The 19,827-nt window shown below is 43.0% G+C and overlaps 1 protein-coding gene across 3 annotated transcripts in view; it reads right to left on the bottom strand.

Annotated features, from left to right (window-relative positions):
- The window catches only part of TGFBR3 (transforming growth factor beta receptor 3), a 207,080-nt gene extending 194,414 nt beyond the window's left edge, over positions 1 to 12,666 (bottom strand). For 2 of the 3 annotated variants that reach the window (XM_058716599.1, XM_058716601.1), the window contains exon 1: positions 12,529 to 12,666. The gene's annotated coding sequence lies outside the window, so the exon portion shown is untranslated. The remainder of the gene's footprint in view (positions 1 to 12,528) is intronic. The other variant, XM_058716600.1, reaches the window with a different exon arrangement.
- Between the last annotated feature and the right edge of the window lie 7,161 nt (positions 12,667 to 19,827).

Below are 19,827 nucleotides of genomic sequence, written 5' to 3'. Positions count from 1 at the left end.
TAACATCACTGTTACACTAATACAAATTATGCTCTTCGTTCAACATAACCCCTACCCTGAAGAATCAAATGCTTCTTCAGAACTGTAACTTACTGTCCCTTGGATTTAAGTCACTGGTTTCATAAAACAGATCCCACCAGTCTTAACTCCTCACTAGCATCACTGACAGAAGCAGGCAGTAATTTCAACTGCAATCCTGTCTTCAGAAGGGTTAAAACTTCTCTTCAAAATGAAGATGGTAATTTAAAAAATTAAAAAAAAAAAAACCTTTCTCCATTGTCCCTTTGGCCTAAACTTAACTTTCTTTTCAAAGAAATTAGAACATCAAAGCAAATTCAAGAGTCATCTGGCCCTGCCGGCTCCAGACTATTCCTTAGAGCGTACCCCGAAGCAACTCAGGAAGGTCGGTGAGTGGCCCTGTAGATGGGCCCAGAGCCAAGGGAAGATGTCAGGGCCGCAGGGAAATTCTGCTCCTCTGCCCTATACCCTCTCCCCGTGCTCTTTTCTTTAATGCTATGTTTACTTTTCATCTATGCAGCCCAATGGGTTAAAGGGCAAATCACAGGCAGAGAGAAACCACAGCAAGCCCAAGCCTGTGAGAGGTAAACTGGGAGTCTTCCCAAACCACTTGTAAGGCTGGGGAGAGCCCACGATTGCTGTTTTCAGTCAATTAAAAAGAGGTCAATGTTCTAGTATGACAGGTCTTGAATGAGGCATTTTAAACATCAGATTTTCCTCCTTCTAGACAGATCTGATAGTTTTCCCTTTGAAATGCCATAAGCGTACATTTAACGGGAGCTATAAGAAATCCACAAAATCTTCTCATTCATTTATTCATCTAACGAATATTTATCAAGTGCCTGCTCCATGCCAGCACTGTTCCAGATACAGGGATTCAATACGGAACAAAACATACCAAAATCCCTGCCCTCATGGAGCTTACCTTCTAGTCAGAGGCGACAAATTATAAACAAAATATAAAATTGTGTCTGAGATAGAGATAAATGCTAAGAAAACAAAGCAGAGAAGAGGGAAAGGAAATATTTGGGGTCTTTGGTTTGGTTCTTTGTTGGGGTAAGGACTTACAGGAAATGAACTCTGTGGATATCTGAGAGAAAAATATTCCAAGCAAAGGAAACAGCACATGCAAAGGTCCTGAGACAGCATGTCTGACCTGGTTAGGAAACAGACAGCAGGCCAGGAAGCTGGAGCACAGTGAGTGAACCAGAGAGCACAGGAATGAGATCAAAAAGGTAATGGATGTGACAAGGGAGTGATGGCTAGTTGTGTGGGGCTTTACAGATCATTGTAAGGATTCTGGCTTTTACTCTAAGATAAAAACATTAGAGTGTTTTAAGCAAAGGAATAACAGGATCTGACTTAGGCTTCATCGGGGCCATTTTGGCCGTTGGGTGGAGTATACTGCAGAGAAATTTTTAAAAAAGCACTACTCCCCAGCGGTGTGATCTTGGGCAGAGTGTGATCTTGGGCAGGGCATGTAACCTCCCTGTTCTCATCTTTCAAGGTACTTAAAGAGGATTATTTCTAACCCCCACTCTAACCTTAAACTCTATGATTCTGAGTTTATTTCCTTTGCAGTTTCTGTATGGTTACAGGTCACATCCACTGTAAGCTTTGCCTCTCTCCAAACCTTTAACTGAAGTGGAACTGAGTTGGAGAATTCAATGTGATAATATATATTATATACCAAACCCATGCCACACTCCCAGGATACAGAGATGATGAGACATGATAATGCTCTAGGAAAGTCCACAATCTGGCAGACAAAGAAAATAAGCTCTCCAGAGGTAGCAAAAGTGCTGTAAAATAAATTAAAAGAAGATGCAACCAACCACCTGCCAGGAAGAGCCATGTGTAGCTTCCCTACAGACTCTAACAATGTAGATAGAGACCTTGCATGAGTAAGCGGGAGAGAAAGGAAGGGAAGATATGCTAGGTGAGAGACAAGTACAAAAGCAAAGGAGCCTGAGAGCACCCAGCATGCTCTGTAATCCATAAGGGCTCTGGTATGGGAAGAGAGAGGTTTAGGGAGAAGTAGGAGAAATGGCTTGAAAAAGCAGCTGAGGCTACATTATTAATAACCAGACATCTTGCGCCAAGGATAATGGGAGAGCAGTGACTTTTAAAATGCAAAAGGATGGGGCGCCTGGGTGGCGCAGTCGGTTAAGCGTCCGACTTCAGCCAGGTCACGATCTCGCGGTCCGTGAGTTCGAGCCCCGCATCAGGCTCTGGGCTGATGGCTCGGAGCCTGGAGCCTGTTTCTGATTCTGTGTCTCCCTCTCTCTCTGCCCCTCCCCCGTTCATGCTCTGTCTCTCTCTATCCAAAAATAAAAAAATAAAAAACGTTGAAAAAAATAAAATAAAATAAAATAAAATAAAATGCAAAAGGAGGGGCGCCTGGGTGGCTCAGTCGGTTAAGCGTCCGACTTCAGCCAGGTCACGATCTCGCGGTCCGTGAGTTCGAGCCCCGCGTCGGGCTCTGGGCTGATGGCTCGGAGCCTGGAGCCTGTTTCCGATTCTGTGTCTCCCTCTCTCTCTCTGCCCCTCCCCCGTTCATGCTCTGTCTCTCTCTATCCAAAAATAAAAAAATAAAAAACGTTGAAAAAATAAAATAAAATAAAATAAAATAAAATAAAATAAAATGCAAAAGGAGGGGCGCCTGGGTGGCTCAGTCGGTTAAGCGTCCGACTTCAGCCAGGTCACGATCTCGCGGTCCGTGAGTTCGAGCCCCGCGTCGGGCTCTGGGCTGATGGCTCGGAGCCTGGAGCCTGTTTCCGATTCTGTGTCTCCCTCTCTCTCTGCCCCTCCCCCGTTCATGCTCTGTCTCTCTCTGTCTCAAAAATAAATAAGCGTTAAAAAAAAAATTTTTTTTTTTTAAATAAATAAATAAAATGCAAAAGGAGCCTGGGTGGCTCAATCGGTTAAGCATCTGACTTCGGCTCAGGTCATGATCTCACAGTTTGTTAGTTTGAGCCCCACATTGGGCTCTGTGCTGACAGCTCAGAACCTGGAGCCTGCTTTGGATTCTGTGTCTCCCTCTCTCTCTGCCCTTCTCCTGCTCATGCTCTGTCTCTCTCTCTCAAAAATAAATTAAAAAAAAAAAAACAGGGGCGCCTGGGTGGCGCAGTCGGTTAAGTGTCCGACTTCAGCCAGGTCACGATCTCGCGGTCCGTGAGTTCGAGCCCCGCGTCAGGCTCTGGGCTGATGGCTCGGAGCCTGGAGCCTGTTTCCGATTCTGTGTCTCCCTCTCTCTCTGCCCCTGCCCCGTTCATGCTTTGTCTCTCTCTGTCCCAAAAATAAAAAAAAATAAAAAAAAAAAAACAAAAAAAAAAACAAAAAAAAAAAAACAAATGTTAAAATGCAAGAGAACATGGGGTGCCTGGGTGGCTCAGTCAGTTAAATGCCCCACACTTGATTTCGGCTCAGGTCATGATCTCACAGTTCATGAGACTGAACCCCTCAAGGGGCTCAGTGTGGATAGTGCAGAGCCTTGGGGGATTCTGTCTGTCTGTCTCTCTCTCTTTCAACCCCTCTCTAGTTCTTGCACATGCACACATGCTCTTCCTCTCAATCTCTCTCAAAATTAATAAACTTTAAAATAAAATGCAAGAAATGAAAACACAGATCTGTGTTTTAGAAGGTACCAACCAAAATGGATAAAAAGATGAAGACAGAGATGATGAAGCCAGGAAAACCAACTGGAAGACCCCTGCAATAGTGCACGTGAGATGATGATTTGGAAAGGGAAAAGAAAATGTCAACTGAGATCTGCTAAAGGTAAGCTACACGTGACTGGTATTACTCGGCCCAGGGAAGTAAGCAGAAGCAAGTTTAGTGTGCCTGAGGCTCCTAGCCTGGTAACTGGTGCCATTTACTGACACAGGAAATAAAGGATTGAGACTAGAGAGCACAGAGAAATAGTAGGTTGGGTTTGGGACTTGCTTTTAACAGAAAGACCTACAGAACAACAAGGTAGCTACTGGAAATAAAGGTATGAAATATAAAACTGGAAGTTACTGGCAGAAACATGGCCATTGAGGCATGGAAATACGAGCAACTATATGCAAACTGAGAAGAGAAGAGAAGAGAAGAGAAGAGAAGAGAAGAGAAGAGAAGAGAAGAGAAGAGAAGAGAAAGGGAAAATATAAAACCTTGGAGAATGCCAACACATAGGAATCAAGCACTGGAAAGGCAACCTGAAGAGAGATCGAGAAGGTAAGGAGAAAACCGGAAGAATGAGCTCCAAGGAAACTAAGATGATAAAAAGGTGGGGGAAAGACAAGAGTTAAGCAGCAAAGGCCCCAGAGAGAGGACAATGCAGACACCACTTAAAGCAAGCACAAGTTTCGCACTTTGCACCTTTTCTCACACCCTGCCTTGGTATATGGTGGGTGTGGGAGCCAGCCTGCAGCAGGCCGAGGACTTCAATAGGAGGTGAGAAAAAATGAGCCAATAGCCAAACACCACTAGCCCCGACAAACTGTGTTGTTACCAGAGATTCTGTACCATTAGGAAAGTTTTATTCAACACTCTGTGGAGGTGTAAGGTGTGAGAAACAGGAACTAAGACCTGCTGGGGGCGATCTTCTGGTGGTAGAAAGGAGATCTCTTAGTTAACACCTGGGTCTCACAGGACCACTAATCCCGAAACCAGCCGTAGGCACTCAGAATGGCTAGGTGCTTCTGACAAGTGCTGAGGACACTATATGCACCCACACATCATCCAGCTTCCAGTTAGGCTTCTCACACCAGCATCCCTAGCCTTTCTTTCTTCACTAGCAGAATGATGCTTGGCATCAGGGACCACATTTCCATTCAAGTCTGGTAAAACGTGTACCAAAAAAACACAGCACCAACTACCTGGTATGATGTTGGGAGCCCATAGCATGGCACCATTCAGACTGGAAAAGGCTTTACCAAAAATACCAGCCAGGTCCCAGAACACTGGGACCAAACACCCTCGTGTCAGCAGAAGCTGCCTGACTACTCTTCCGTTTGCTCTGTGAGAAACAAAAAGGAACTGAAGGAGGAGTCTTTAATCCCAAAATTATTCTTCATTTCCAATAGAGACCACTTGAGAAAATTCTGAAAGCCAACCAGAAAAGACAGATTTTTTAAAAAATATTCATCTATAGTCTTTCCTCCTTTACCCTCTACAAAAAAGCAGCCCAACCCCCAAATGATCATTTTTCTTGGCTTAATTTCCCTATTTTTGTGATATATAATTGGAAACAGACCGCTTTTTCCTGGCTTCAGAGAACAGGATCTTTGGGGTTACAGGAGTTGCCAACTCCAGAACCTCAGCCTTAGCAAAGTTTCTTTTGCAAACCTTTTTACCTATACCTTTAAGTAGTTAAAGTATATATTAATTCCAAAGAAAACACTTAAATCCCTCATTATTATACAAAAGTGAATTTTGTCCTAATGAATTAGATGCTACTTTCCCTTTTCTACCTGGTTAAACTAAACAGAATCCTGCTTTGTGTTCAATTATCTCCCATTTGAACTTTACCAAGAGCCCTCCACCCAACAAGGTATCTAAATGGGGTACCTTCCGGAACTATTTTTAAGAATTTAGTAGGACGGGTTCTACAGGAAACTCCTTGTTTGCCCACACACTGAATGAAATGAAAATCTTGAATATCTTAGAAAGCAACCACTCTAATAATGAAATAAAGATGTCACAAACTGAAAAAGGCATAAATACAAAAGAATATGAAATGTATCAAAGTAGGTCATCCTTCCTCAGGCTCCAAAAACATGATGCAACAATTGTCATGGATGAGTATGATGAAGTCAAAAGAAAAAGACAGGAGTGCCTTCACAAAGTTGGCTGTCATCTTAAATATTTTTTTCACGATTCAGATGGTATATTATGAATACGACGACAGGTAACAATCTCTATAAAAAATTTAAAAACTAAGCAATGTCTGCTCAGAAAGGCTTTGACAAAAGGAGACAGACCAACAATAGTACACAATGCTGATTTAGAAGATCAGAAACTTCTCCCACACACATAGGGAAGACCTTACAATGTAATAATACAAAATGTATGTAATGAGTCAGTGGTGCTTTCCCTCAAAGTTGAAGTTAATTTGCCAGCCAACTGCACAAAGTCTAATATAACAAAAGGAGACATTTATTCTTTATGGACACTCAGAAGAGAGTTCTGTGTTTGAGTATGTTTGTTTTAAAGGAAAAACAGAAAAGAGATCACGTATAACAACACAGGCAATACCACACAAAAGGAGTTGGGTATCACATTGGAATCTAAGTATTTCACCTAAAATAACCTTCCAATTATGGGGGAGGAGGGGAGCCACATTCTGCTCCAGCAACCATCATACAGTGAATGATGAAATGAAATTTGCAAATACACACCCGTGTATTTTTGCATTCATTGACCAATTTCATACTGTCAAGACACATAAATCACTAAAAATGCTAATAGAAGTATACTCTCAAAAGGGAATCTTTTCATGTGCCAAGTTGAAATTAAGTATTCACCAAGTTTCCATTAATAAAACAGTAAGAACAAAATAAGAAATCCAAAGTAGATTTCTTTGGTAGACCATCCACCTGGTCCATGTGGTGTCCTTACCCATCAATGGAGGTTAGTCATCTCACCTGTCACACTGCAGCCCTTGTCTCACAGGGCAATCCGATCAACAGGAAAGCTCAAGGACTAGTATCTGTAAAGACTGTTTTCTAAAGATCATTCTTTCAAGGACTAATCAACCTACACGTGTTTTTCCAAATGTTCCATTTGCAATTTCACACAAAATCCTGACCTTCAGCATGTACCAGGGAAATTAATTATGGTACTTGGAAGGAAAGGCCAGCAGGTGCTTCTTCCTCCACAAAGAGCACCCTACTCTGACCCCCTTCCCCCTGGAGTCCAGTGCCCAAGACACAGGGAGACTATATGCTTCTGTATTACCATCCTTTCTCATAGAGATAGAGCTTGCATTTTAGATTTTATCTTCAATTTTTATTGTGGCAACAATTTAACAGTAAATCCTAAAAAATGAACTTTGCCATGCTCTACTCTTATTCAGAGTCCTCTTCCCAGACTTGAAGAAACTTACAGCACAAACACTAGTGTTAATCTTTTTTTTCTTCCCCCCTGTAATTACCCTAAGCAGGAGATATCAGGATGGCCTGAGGGCATAACTCTAGGGGTCTTTTTTCAGACCTTCAATAATAATTGAAGATTAAATAAATTAAATAAAGATGCCCTTAGTTGTCCTTCTATAAGTCTTGATGGTTGGCCTAGGAAACTAAAGAATAAAAAAAAAATGTGTAAGGTCCAAATGAGAGTGGCCTCATGCAGAATTTTTACAAATGCTGTTCCAAACACTAAATACTGTGCACATCTTGGTTGGTATAAAAATCATTATTCTCTCTGAAAGAAGGAAAATTGCTTGGAAATCTGTCCTAAATCTTTAGCAAGGGCTTTGCAAACAGAGAAAAGAAAGCTCAATGTCAGTTAACAAACAAGTGTTGTATTTCAAAAAGGTACAGAAATGAACAGAGCCCAGGAAATGGACCTAGATCATTTTTTATAAAGTCCTTCCAAACTGTGTTATTTCAGCTTGACTGGAAACCAAACAAATTAGCAATAGCTTTTGTTTTATGCAATGCTACAAAGAGACAATGCTGTATCATTCCAAGTATTAGCTCTGAAGATGTGTAACTAGAGAAATTACTGCTGTGTATCTTGGTGCAGTAATTTTCTTCCAAAACCACAACAGCTCTTGCTGAAACTGTTAAAGGCTAACTGTTATTTGTGAAAGGCTAGTTTTTCATATAACCGCAAATTACTTTTACATTGCAAACTGTCAATATTCCTACAGGTGATACAAAGTTACTTATAAGTTAAAGATCCTTAAAAACATTTGCTTACTTGAGTTATGCAAATTTCAAAAAGTAGTTAATATTTCTTAAGTTTCAAAATTTCAAGTTAAAAAAACACAAGGAAAATGCTCCAATATACAGAATAAAAGTAACAAAATCGTTTTTCAAATAGCTGTTAAGAGCAAAAGAAAGAAAAAAAAAAGGGAAGGCTGTCCTCATTAACTAATGAACCTGACAATTATAATTAGTTTTTGTCCAATAGCAACAAAGGGGGAGGGGGGCGGGAAACATGTTCAAGATAGATTGTCAAGAATAGGGATAATTGAAAATGACGACAGCAAATTCATCCAGAAAAATATATTACAGCAATGTAATACTTATCAGTCTGAATTCTAACTGTTCTGTTCTGTTACGCCTGAAATGTAAAGTCAGAACTTTCCACAGATTTATGATCCCAGGAAATTGGTGATCACTTAGGTACTAAAGAAGTCAGCAGAGATCACCTTAGCAGCATACTCAAAAGGACACTTTGAGTTCCCTGAGAGGTTAGGCCCAGATTCTCCCTGCAGGAAACTCACCTGACTTTCACAAGCTACAACTAAGTTTCCATGCAAAAGGGAAAGATTAATTACTTTGAATCTTTTTTTTTTTAAGTTTACTTATTTTTGAGAGAGAGACAGAGAGAGAGAGACAGAGAATCCCAAGCAGGCTCCTCACTGTCAGCACCAACCCATGAGCCGTGAGATCAGGACCTAAGCCGAAATCAAGCGTCAGACACTCAGCTGAATGAGCCACCCAGGTAACCCTAATTCCTTTGAGTCTTAAAAAGAATTGGACAATCCCTTCCTTTAAATTAACCAATTCTGTCAATCTATAAAGGCTTTCCAAGACAAAGCCTTAGGAAGCCTTAAGGCATCTTGGCCCCCTGCTATCAGAGGCTTGAAAGAGGACAGCTAATTCGCCAACTCCAAGACTAGGAACCAGAAGCCTATTAGGAGTAGGGGGTTTGAAAAATGTTTGCTAAAGGAGTGTAAACTACATGAGAGCATGGAAAATTAAGTTAAACCCTAAATAAAATGCTAATCTGAAGTAGCTTTTGCAATGCTGAGATTTTGAAAGGAGAGACTAAATTTTAAAGTTATTTTTTAAAAGGATCCACATGATCCTAACTTGCTAAATGAAATAAAGTCAAAACTACATAATACACAAGAAACAAGCTGGGGCACCTGGGTGGCTCAGTCAGTTGATCATCTGTCCAACTCTTGATTTCACCTCAGGTCATGATCTCACAGTCAAGGTATGGGCTCACATCAAGCTCTCTCCCTCCCTTTCTGCCCTTCCCTCCCAGCCCCCAATCACACACACACTCTCTCAAAATAAATAAATAAATAAACAAAGAAGGAGGAGGAGGGAAACTGGCCTACCAAACTGCAGGCAAAGATTGAAAACTTTGCTTAAAAGTCAGTTTAACTGTTTTTCCAGGCACGTTAATTTTTTAAGTTTTTTAAAATTTGAGACAGAAAGCACCAGCGGGGGAGGGGTAGACAGGGAGGAGAGCGCGAGATCCCCAAGCAGGCTCTGCACCACCAGCCTAGAGGAGGACGCAGGGTTTGAACGCAGGAACAGTGAGATCATGACCTGAGCCAAAGTCGGACAACTACCTGACTGAGCCACTCAGGTGCCGCCAGGCATGTTAATTCTTAAATAATGTTTATATTTTATTTACAAGATCAGTGTCTATAGACACGTCACACCTCTACAAGACAAATACAATATGTCTGAACTATCACTATGTACCAAAATATAAGCCTCTGAAGAATGCCTAGAATTGCTGCTACTCAGGATAACAATCCCTCAGTCTTTCAGTCTTACACTTGGAAGATGCTAATGAAGAATTATAATGACAGGATTGTGAGTGTACCAACCTTCCCGAAAACAAACTCACTACATCCAATTTTCTACAAAAGACAAATGAGGACCATTACAAAAGGATACACAATGGATCTCTCTGGACTCCCAGTTCTCCTGGATAATTGAAATATTGTTCAAATTACACAAAATTAGGGGCGCCTGGGTGGCGCAGTCGGTTAAGCGTCCGACTTCAGCCAGGTCACGATCTCGCAGTCCGTGGGTTCGAGCCCCGCGTCAGGCTCTGGGCTGATGGCTCGGAGCCTGGAGCCTGTTTCCGATTCTGTGTCTCCCTCTCTCTCTGCCCCTCCCCCATTCATGCTCTGTCTCTCTCTGTCCCCAAAAAAAAAAAAAAAAAAAAAGTTGAAAAAAAAAAAAAATTACACAAAATTATCTTACATACACTTCTTACGGAAAACAAATGGAAAAAACTACATGCACGTGTATTTAATATCTGTCCAGCCACGAGAGAGTTGACATATATCCAACATATAGGCCTGGTCCTCAAGGTCATTCTTATTATAATCAGTTGAAATTAAACCCAGTTTTCCAATGTAAACTCAGAAAGCAACTTGGTGATTTCGCTAGATAAAGCCACATTTCCCACTTCTTAAATGTATTTTTAATACCCTAAAAACTGGTTTAAGTGTCTGACAGACATCAATAGTGTGTTATACTCCCCCTATTGGCTAATATTCAAAATAACAGTGAATTCCCCCAGGGTTGCCTTTGAAGTGCTGGGGTTCAAAAGTTAGTTGGTGATTTTTATATTTAAAAACATGAGCTGGATCAACAGTTGTTAAGCAAAGCTGCCATGTAATGGTCAGATTCCATCAAAACAGGAAAAATTAAAGTTGACAAATGACAAAGACAAAGTGAAGGGCTGAAACTATGCTGAAGCCTTGAAACACTAAACAATGCAGAATTCAAGCCAAAAGCAGAGAACACCAAGAAACAGAGCAACATCCTTTAACTGACACAATGGCATGAAATCAATTTCATTTTAATAGCCCTTAAGGGGGTAAGAATTATTTCCCTGCCTCCTGTGCCAACCCCAAGCTGTTTCCTAAGGAAGCCAAGTAACTCTGACAATGTGTAGAGAATAGAAGAAATTAAGAATAAATATTCATATGAATTAATCCAAATCAAGATTCTGTTTCTAATTACTTGGATCCAGTTTCAGAGCTGTAATTTGGCATCCCAGTAAGTATATCACCTAAATTAATTACAGATACTTTATTACTGTTTCAAGAGATATGTCCAACTCAAATGGGAACCTGAACAACAGAAGATGCCTGGCTCACCCCACACAAATCTGACTGCACTTGTTAGCTCTCCCTGGCTAAGTTAGCTCTGGAGTCAGAACTAACAGAAAGTTATGCGTTAGCCTGGGCAAATTACTAACCTCTACAGTCTTATCTGTAAAATGGCCCTGATAATGTTTTTACCACAGAGTCGGTATGAGGTTTAAATGGTCCTCAAGGCATGCAGGAGAGTGTCACAGTTTGGGCTCAATAAACGGTAGCTATTATTACTAGAGAGAAATAGCCGATTTCACAGGGAAGTAACTGTTTGCAGCCTTAAAGTATCATTTCAGGACAACTAAAAGTCTTGGCATGTGCTTTGTTACCTCTAGATGCTTCTTTCCACCCAAACCGCTCACTTACTTTTCTTAGATGGGAGATGTTCAGAAAATGCCTGGTTCCCCATCTCCGGCTGTCACTCCTAGCATCCTTCACCCTCTTTGCTCTTTTCCCATCACCTCCGTCTCCGGACAAGCAGCTTTCACACCTGTGTAGCGCTTGCTCGGCACCAGGCACTGTTCTATACTCTACACATACTAAATCATTCAATCCTCACAGTGACTTTATGAGACCAGACCTATTATTATTCCCATTTCACAGCTAAGAATATTGAGTGATTTTCTTTTCTCAGCTCTTCTGGTACACACTCAACTAAGTTCCACTGTGCCCAGGTAATTCCCGCTTGACCACGCCGACTCCCTACACTACGTGATTCTGGAAAGTGGGCAAATGCCCACTTTAATAACAAGTCTGCAAGCAGATTCTTGTAGCCACAGCCCAAGATTTCCAGTTTGTTCTAACCAAATGAAGATGCTAAGAGAAGCCTTCAAAATGAACTGGGTAAGGGGCTAATCCGTTAACAGGGGGCGCGTTCTCTGCGGGGCCCGGGTCTGCAGCGCTCCGCGCCGCCCTCACTAAACCCGGAGGGCGCCGGCTGAGGGGAGCGCAGCTCCCGTCGGTGCGCGAGTCTCCGGGCGCAGCCTCTGCAACTGCAATTGAATGCAAACCCACAACAAACCTTTCCCACCGACGCTGTCACGCGCCCCGGGGTAAGTGGCCGGCGCGCCCCGCGGGGATCGGAAAAAACCGTGGAGAGGAAGAGTGAGGACAGGCGTGGAGGAGGAGACGTCTTCCCCAGGACAGCGCATCGCCGGGAGCGCTGCCCACCCGACCCAAGACGGCCGCTCCCCACGCACCGCTGGCCACGGGTCGCGGCTCCTCCGAGCGTAAACAGTGCTGGACCAACGCCGCCCTCCCGAGCCCGAGGGGTCCGTGCGGCCGGAGCGACCCCGGCCGTGAACAGACACGGAGCCTCGTGCAGCGCCGACAGGCACCGCGCAGCCTGCAGAGCCCGAGGCCGGAACGTGTGCAGGGCTAGTGGCGCGGCCAGGGGCGTCCCGGCACGGGCTGTAGCGCCGCGGGGCCGGGCCCGCACGTACCTCGGAGGCGGCGTGTCACGCAGAGATCCACCCGCCGCAAGTCGGAGGAACGCGGAGGAAAGTTTCCCCGCCCAGCTCTCGGCGGCGGTGAGCTCCAGCAGCTGCTGCGCCGCGGCGCAACTACGCCATCCGGACCCGCCGGGACTTTCACCTCCTGCAGGGAGCTCCGGGAATCGTCCAGGGAAAGTGGCCGAGCACGAGAGCCGCCGAATGCCCTCCCTCACTCACTGGGAAGAGGAAAGCGCCACTCCGCGTCCCCGAAACCCTCGATTACCCCCATCGGGCCGACCCAGCGCTATAGCTCTCCCTCACACACACACGCGGGCGGGGCCGGGCGGGACGCCGCAGCAATCAGCGCGCGGGGGGAGGGGCGCTCCTCCCCCGCCGCCCCACCGAGGGCTCCGCGCGGCGGAGAAACTCCTCCTCCCGCCGCCCGCCCCTTCCCCCTCCCCCTTTTCCTCCCCGGCTGATGGATGAGCCCCGAGCGCTGCTGGAGCCAGCGTTTCCCTTCGGGCTGAGGGTGGTGGAGGAGAGGAGGAGCACCGCGAAGCGGCCGGGCTGCTGCGCTCCCGAGGTGGGGCGGCGAGTGGGTGTCTCAGTCCTGCGGGCGGTGGGGGTCCGCGGACGCTAGCTGCAGGGGTTCGCTAGCTGCAGGGGTTCGCTAGCTGCAGGGGTTCGCTCCCTCAAACTACGTCCTTCAAACTTTCTAGGTCTCTGGAGGAGTTGGGTTTTTATTTGGTTACCTCGGGCTCGATATAAAAATTCTAAATCCTCCAGTAAACTGATCACACCCTCCTGCCCACTTTTTAGCAAAGCTCCTTCATGCACACCTTCATTCTGTCCCTGTTTGTTTTTCCCACCTCCGATCCTGCTTGTTCTCTCAAGTGGCGCTCTGAGGGTGGGCGCCAATGGGGTCTTGCCGCCGCCTCTCTAACAGCGGACAGCGCGTTACCCGGCCATTCTCCGTGCTCGATAAATACATGAATACAAATAGAGGAGCTAAGTCAACACTACTGGCGTGATCCTGTCGTCCGCTCGATGCAAACGAAGGTGCAGCCTCTGCGTACCTGCGCCTGCGAACTGTACACCGCAAGAGTGACGAATGCAGTAATCAGAACCCCACTTTGACACTACCGTTTACACCTTGTTTTTCTTTTTTTTTTTTTTTAATTTTTTTTTCAACGTTTTTTATTTATTTTTGGGACAGAGAGAGACAGAGCATGAACGGGGGAGGGGCAGAGAGAGAGAGGGAGACACAGAATCGGAAACAGGCTCCAGGCTCCGAGCCATCAGCCCAGAGCCTGACGCGGGGCTCGAACTCACAGACCGCGAGATCGTGACCTGGCTGAAGTCGGACGCTTAACCGACTGCGCCACCCAGGCGCCCCTACACCTTGTTTTTCTATTACAAGACATGCTTAAGGCACAGGACACTGTTTTACCAACAGGCTGCTGAAATGATCATGTGGTGAGAAGTTTCTGAGACTGGACTTCCAGTCCTGTCTTTTCACCCTTAGACCAGCTGTGGGACCTTGGACAGACAACTTCAACTCTCCAAGGCTGTTTTCTCCTCCGCGAAATGAGGACCTTGGCCTAGGACCCCTCTCCCAGCTTTAAAGTGCTCCGGACCTAGGCCTTTAATATACTGGAATGGAATAGGGAGGTTTCTTACATTATTGTTTATATCATTATTTGGGAAGTTATTCGATTTCCCTACTTCCCTTTCCTACATTTCCTACTCCCTTCTTTGAAGAGGAAGTATTTCTTATCCTCCTTTGTCTTGTGCCGATACAGAGGGAATCCACGAGATATTTTATAAAGGTCAAATGGTCTCTGATTACCTGGGTTACCTAATCACCTGTAAAAACCTCCTCCATGAACCATTTGTTCCTTACCCATATTTATGGACCACCTAGCTTGAGAGGGTTGAGCTAGTCCTTGGAGATATACATAGGCATACTACCCTTAAGAAAGAAACAGTCTAGGTGAAGTTAGCCTCAGCTTTGATATAGTCTTTATAGATTTAAGGCCTTAGATTTCACATAGACTCAAATTACATAGTATTCATGCCTCACATTGTCAAGTTTTAGTTTCAAGTGCAGACATGAACACTTGAATTGGGTATGAATATCTAATCCCACATTTAAATGTATCAGTCATGTTAAAGCTCTCTAATTTTTTAAGGGTTTTTATTTTGTTTTGTTTTCAAGTAAAGCCTACCCTAACATGTGGCTCCAACTCATGACTTTGAGATCAAGAGTGGCCTGCTCTACTGACTGAGCCAGCCAGGTGCCCGAAGGCTTTTTAATTTCTAGATAAAATGGCATTGCTGAAGAAGAGAGAGAAAAACCAAAGTAACTTAATTCTTAGGAGTGTCTTGTCTTTTAAGAGTGAAGTGACTGTTCACAATGGAGCCACATTCTCAGTCATGTAACCATCGAAATCTATTGAACAATTACTCTGTGCCAAGCAGAGTCCAAAATATTCTATACTTGTAAATATATTTACTTCTTACAGTCCTATAAGGCTATATACAAACTGAGGCCTGTCAACAAACCTACATATATAGTGAGGCCTTATAACTTGTCAAGAGAGTATAACTAATAAGTGGGAGGGCCAGGATTCAAACCTACATCCATCTAGCTCTTGGCCCAAGTCTTCAACTACCAGGACATACTCTCCACAAAACTTTACATATTGGCAAAATGAAAGATTTGAGAGATTTGGGGTTGGTTGCGTTTTATTGTGAGTTTGTTTGTTTGTTTGTTTGTTTTTGGCAAAACATCTTTAAAACTCAGGGCTGTTTGGGGTACCTGGGTGGCTCAGTAGGTTGAGTATCCGACTCTGCCCAGGTCATGACCTCACAGTTGGTGAGTTTGAGCCTCCAATAGAGCTTGCTGCTCTCAGCACATAGCCTGCTTTGGATCTTCTGTCCCCCTCTCTCTCTGTCCCTCCCCTGCTTGCACTTTCTATTGCAAAAATAAGTAAAACATTAAAACTTTTTTGAAAAGATAAATAAAATAAAATTCAGGGCTTATTTAATTAGTTCAGTAGATGATATGGAAAAATACAAGAAATTATATGGAAATTTACAAAACTGACAATGTCTTAGAGATGTTTCCTCTTTAAATCTTAATTTTTTTTAACATTTATTTATTTTTTGAGAGAGAGACAGAGAATGAGTGGGGGAGGGGTAGAGAGAGAGGGACACACAGATTCCAAAGCAGGCTCCAGGCTCTGAGCTCTCAGCACAGAGCCCAATGTGGGGCCCGAACTCACAAACTATGAGACCATGACCTGAGCCGAAGTCGAATGCTTAACTGACTGAGCCACCCAGGTGCCCCCTCTTTAAATCTTTACACGAATAATGTGATACTATTTGCATAAATCCAGACCCCTGAAGCATTGAGCAAAGCTTTAAAATAAATTTTTGGCTCTCCAGCAAAGTTTAAAAAAAAAAAGGATACCCCTACCCTTTATTAACAGCAATATTAACTGATTTGGGGGAATGAAGCCTCTCCTTTCACTGGTTACAAATCAGGACTACATTCAAGTTATAATATTTGTCACCATAAGACACAAGATTCTTTTGGCCCAAGGTGGTGTCTTGGTTATTTGTTCAGAAATATTTCAAAAAGAATTGTAAGTAGAGGGCTGAAATAAAGAGGTACACTTTACTGCACTTGGATAAAAATGTTTGACAGTGAAAGCCTCAGTAATTTACTGAGGCTGTGTGAAACACCCCTGCTACAAGTGCAGACCCACCCATTTTACGAGGATTCATATTCAGTGTTATATCTCTAGATACTGTTGATTAGCAGACAACTGAACAAATTCAGACTAACCTGTTACTGTTCCTTACAGAAGTGAACACCTCCAATTTCTGAAAGACTATATCATTAGAAAATCATTTGGTTTTGCCTTTTTTTTAATGTTTTATTTATTTTTGAGAGAGTACCAGCAGCGGAGGGGCAGAGAGAGAGGGACAGAGGATCTGAAGTGGGTTCTGTGCTGACAGCAGCGAGCCTGATATGGGGCTTGAACTCACGAACCACCAGATCATGACCTGAGCCGAAGTTGGACATGTAACTGGCTAAGCCACCCAGGTGCCCTGGTTTTGCTTTTTACTTTTTTTTTTTAACAAGTCCTCATATAGTATTTAGCACATGCTTTGCACTTGACAAATTGTAACTCATTAAATCCTGATAATAGCTCTAGTTTCCTCATTTTACAGATTGGAAAACATGCGCAGAGAGCTTAAGTCACTTCTCCAAAATCACACAAGTGACAGGGTCTGGTTCTCTAAGTCCAGAGTCTGCTCAGAACCTCCACTTTGGGCTTTGATAGGTGAAAGTGATCCCCCTTCCACTCAGGGAGAGAGGGTCTTATTTTTTTTTTTTTTTTTAATTTTTTTTTTTCAACGTTTTTTATTTATTTTTGGGACAGAGAGAGACAGAGCATGAACGGGGGAGGGGCAGAGAGAGAGGGAGACACAGAATCGGAAACAGGCTCCAGGCTCCGAGCCATCAGCCCAGAGCCTGATGCGGGGCTCGAACTCACAGACCGCGAGATCGTGACCTGGCTGAAGTCGGACGCTTAACCGACTGCGCCACCCAGGCGCCCCGAGGGTCTTATTTTTTTAAGCTCAATCCTTTAAAAGTTTCAAAAGATAAAAACAAAAGTTTGTTAAGGAGAAATATTACCCTCTACCACCACATAAAAATAAATTACTTTCATGCAGTAAAGAGGGGAGAAGGGACCCTAACTTTAAAGGTTGTCTAAAACAGCCAACATCTTGGAGGCAATTGCATAACTATTCTTAAGAATGTGTGACAGAATATAAGCCAAATGTCCCAAAAGTGTTGTGACAGGATACTGGTCTACAAACTACGGTATGTTCTCCTATTTTCTGCTCAGTTGACATATTACCACAGACAGATTTACTACTTTATTTCTAAAATTTGCCTATAAAGATTCCAATTCATACTTGTATCATCGTAATCTAAGGCCACAATCTAAAGTTGCATTTTCTGTATATCTATATCCAAGATTTGAATTTGGTTTTCACTGATAAAATTTGAGGCTAGCCAATTTCAAATTAAAGAGGAAGAGTACTGTCAGATGAACCTACATGCAGAGCAGAGCCTAAAAGAGACACCTAAATTCAGAGGATTTAGAAATAAAAATCCACAGCCAATTCCCTTACAGTAACCACAGAGTTCCTGAAAACTTGTCATTTCCTGTGCCTCCAACGGAGGTTTTCACGATGCACCTTCAATTTCCCCCTCAGTAGGGCTTCCGACAAAGCAGGAAACCTCACACCATTTCAAAGTAACAACAAAACCCCCTGAGATCCCTGCGTTCTTCCCTCCTTAGGGAATGTGGCAGAGTGACTGCTTTCTTTCTGTGTCAGGGAGCAGGGATTCCAGAGGGAAGACTTTACCCTGCCCGCCCCCGCCCCCCACCTCCTTAGCTGCCCTGCAGAGCACTTTTGTTTTGGCCTGGAGAAGGAAGACAAAAATCACAAACTAGGACCTTATTTTATATGGGAAACCAAAAAAAAAAAAAAAAAGACAAGGAGCACCCAGGACATATATTAGTATCTGTGAATATTACAAATCTCATTGCTTTCATTTTAACAAATACAAGAAACTCTGCTTCTTAAAAATACCCCAAGTTTAAAATTATTATTGCCTTTGTTATCAACCATCTGTCATTATTAATTTTTAAGTTTATTTATTTATTTTTGAGTAGAGGGGAGGGGCAGAGAGAGAAGAAAGAGAGAGAATCCAAAGCAGGCTCCACACCGTCAGTGCCTAGCTGGACACAGGGCTCAAACCCATGAACCGTGAGATCATGACCTGAACCGAAACCAAGAGTCAGACACTCAACTGACTGAGCCACCCAGGCGCCCTCTGATGTTATTATTATTATTACCCTTTATTGACCCTTTATTACCCTTTATTGACTTACTCTGTTCAAGACCGTGTTTTAAGTTTGGCCTTATAAAATTCATTTCCAAACATATTTTGAAAATGGATATTTCCATGTATTCGTTATAAAATTACCCGTTATAACATTTCTTTAGGTCACTCACTGTTCTTTTCATATGCAATGTAAGCAGGAGAATTTCTCAACTGGGTCCTGCAGACATATTCTTTTGGTTTCAATAAGTTCAATAAGAAATTTGTTTTTATTGGGGCACCTGGGTAGCTCAGTCGTTAAGCATCTGACTTTGGCTCAGATCATGATCTAATGGTTTGTGGGTTTGAGCCCCGCATTGGGCTCTGTGCTGACAGTTCGAGCCTGGAACCTGCTTTGGATTCTGTCTCCCTCTCTCTGCCCCTCCCCCGCTCATGCTCTCTCTCCTCTCTCTCTCTCTCTCAAAAATAAACATTAAAAAAAAGAAATTTGCTGTTATTATTTTTTTGTTTTAATGATAATGATAATATCTAAAAGGCAATTTTTTACTCTCTTTTGGGGGGGGCAGAGATAATTAAAAAACAACAGACTTTCTTATAATAAAAGACTTTAGTTTCTTAAATCAGTGTTTTTCAAAGTGGGAAATGTATCCTCAGAGTTCACTAAGAATTTTTTATTTAAAAAGGGTCCTTACATTGTTAACGTTTGAGAAATGTGTTATAAAAGTTTTAATTAAAATTTCTTTAAAGTTTCTCCAGTTTACTCTTACAATTTATGCTGCTTTCTGGAAGATGTTAGTTTCTTTCATGTTCCAAAACCCAACCAATATTCATTGAAAGTTGCAAAGCCATATTAAAAGGTAAAAGATGCATAGAGAGGTGACAGGAAATAGAAATAAAAAGACAACTAAGGAACAGAAAAGTGTTATATGTTAACTATCAAATGTGACTGTAAGTGCTAAAAGAATTGAGATGATCAGAGCAAGGTATGAAGTGAGTTGAAGATATTCAGTGGATGCAGACAATGGAAAAAACATTCTGAACAATGAGAGACTGGTCCCAAGGAAGAACCTAGAAAAGGAATGGATTATTCACTACTCTGTAAGAGGCTGGGTGGCGGGTGGTGGGCTCACAATCCTTTTTCCATCTAAGGCTTCTAAGTCATTGCTCATTACCTGGATTCTTGACACTATATGGCTCAACATCCCCTAATCTAATTCAATTTCTCCTTTTCTCAACCTTCCAGTTTGCCCTCTGAAATTTATGACAAATTAACAGTAAGATCCCTTGTATATTCCACCTCTGGGAAACTCTGGGTTCTCAGTTCTTTGACTTTCTCCCTTCTAGCAAGCTGCTTTTCCATCCTACTCCAGTTGCCT

Source organism: Neofelis nebulosa, chromosome 2 (genome assembly GCF_028018385.1).
Source record: "Neofelis nebulosa isolate mNeoNeb1 chromosome 2, mNeoNeb1.pri, whole genome shotgun sequence".
Classification (NCBI taxonomy): domain Eukaryota; kingdom Metazoa; phylum Chordata; class Mammalia; order Carnivora; family Felidae; genus Neofelis; species Neofelis nebulosa.
The sequence above is the reverse complement of the archived record's forward strand: the minus strand, read 5'-3'. Positions and strand labels throughout refer to the sequence as shown.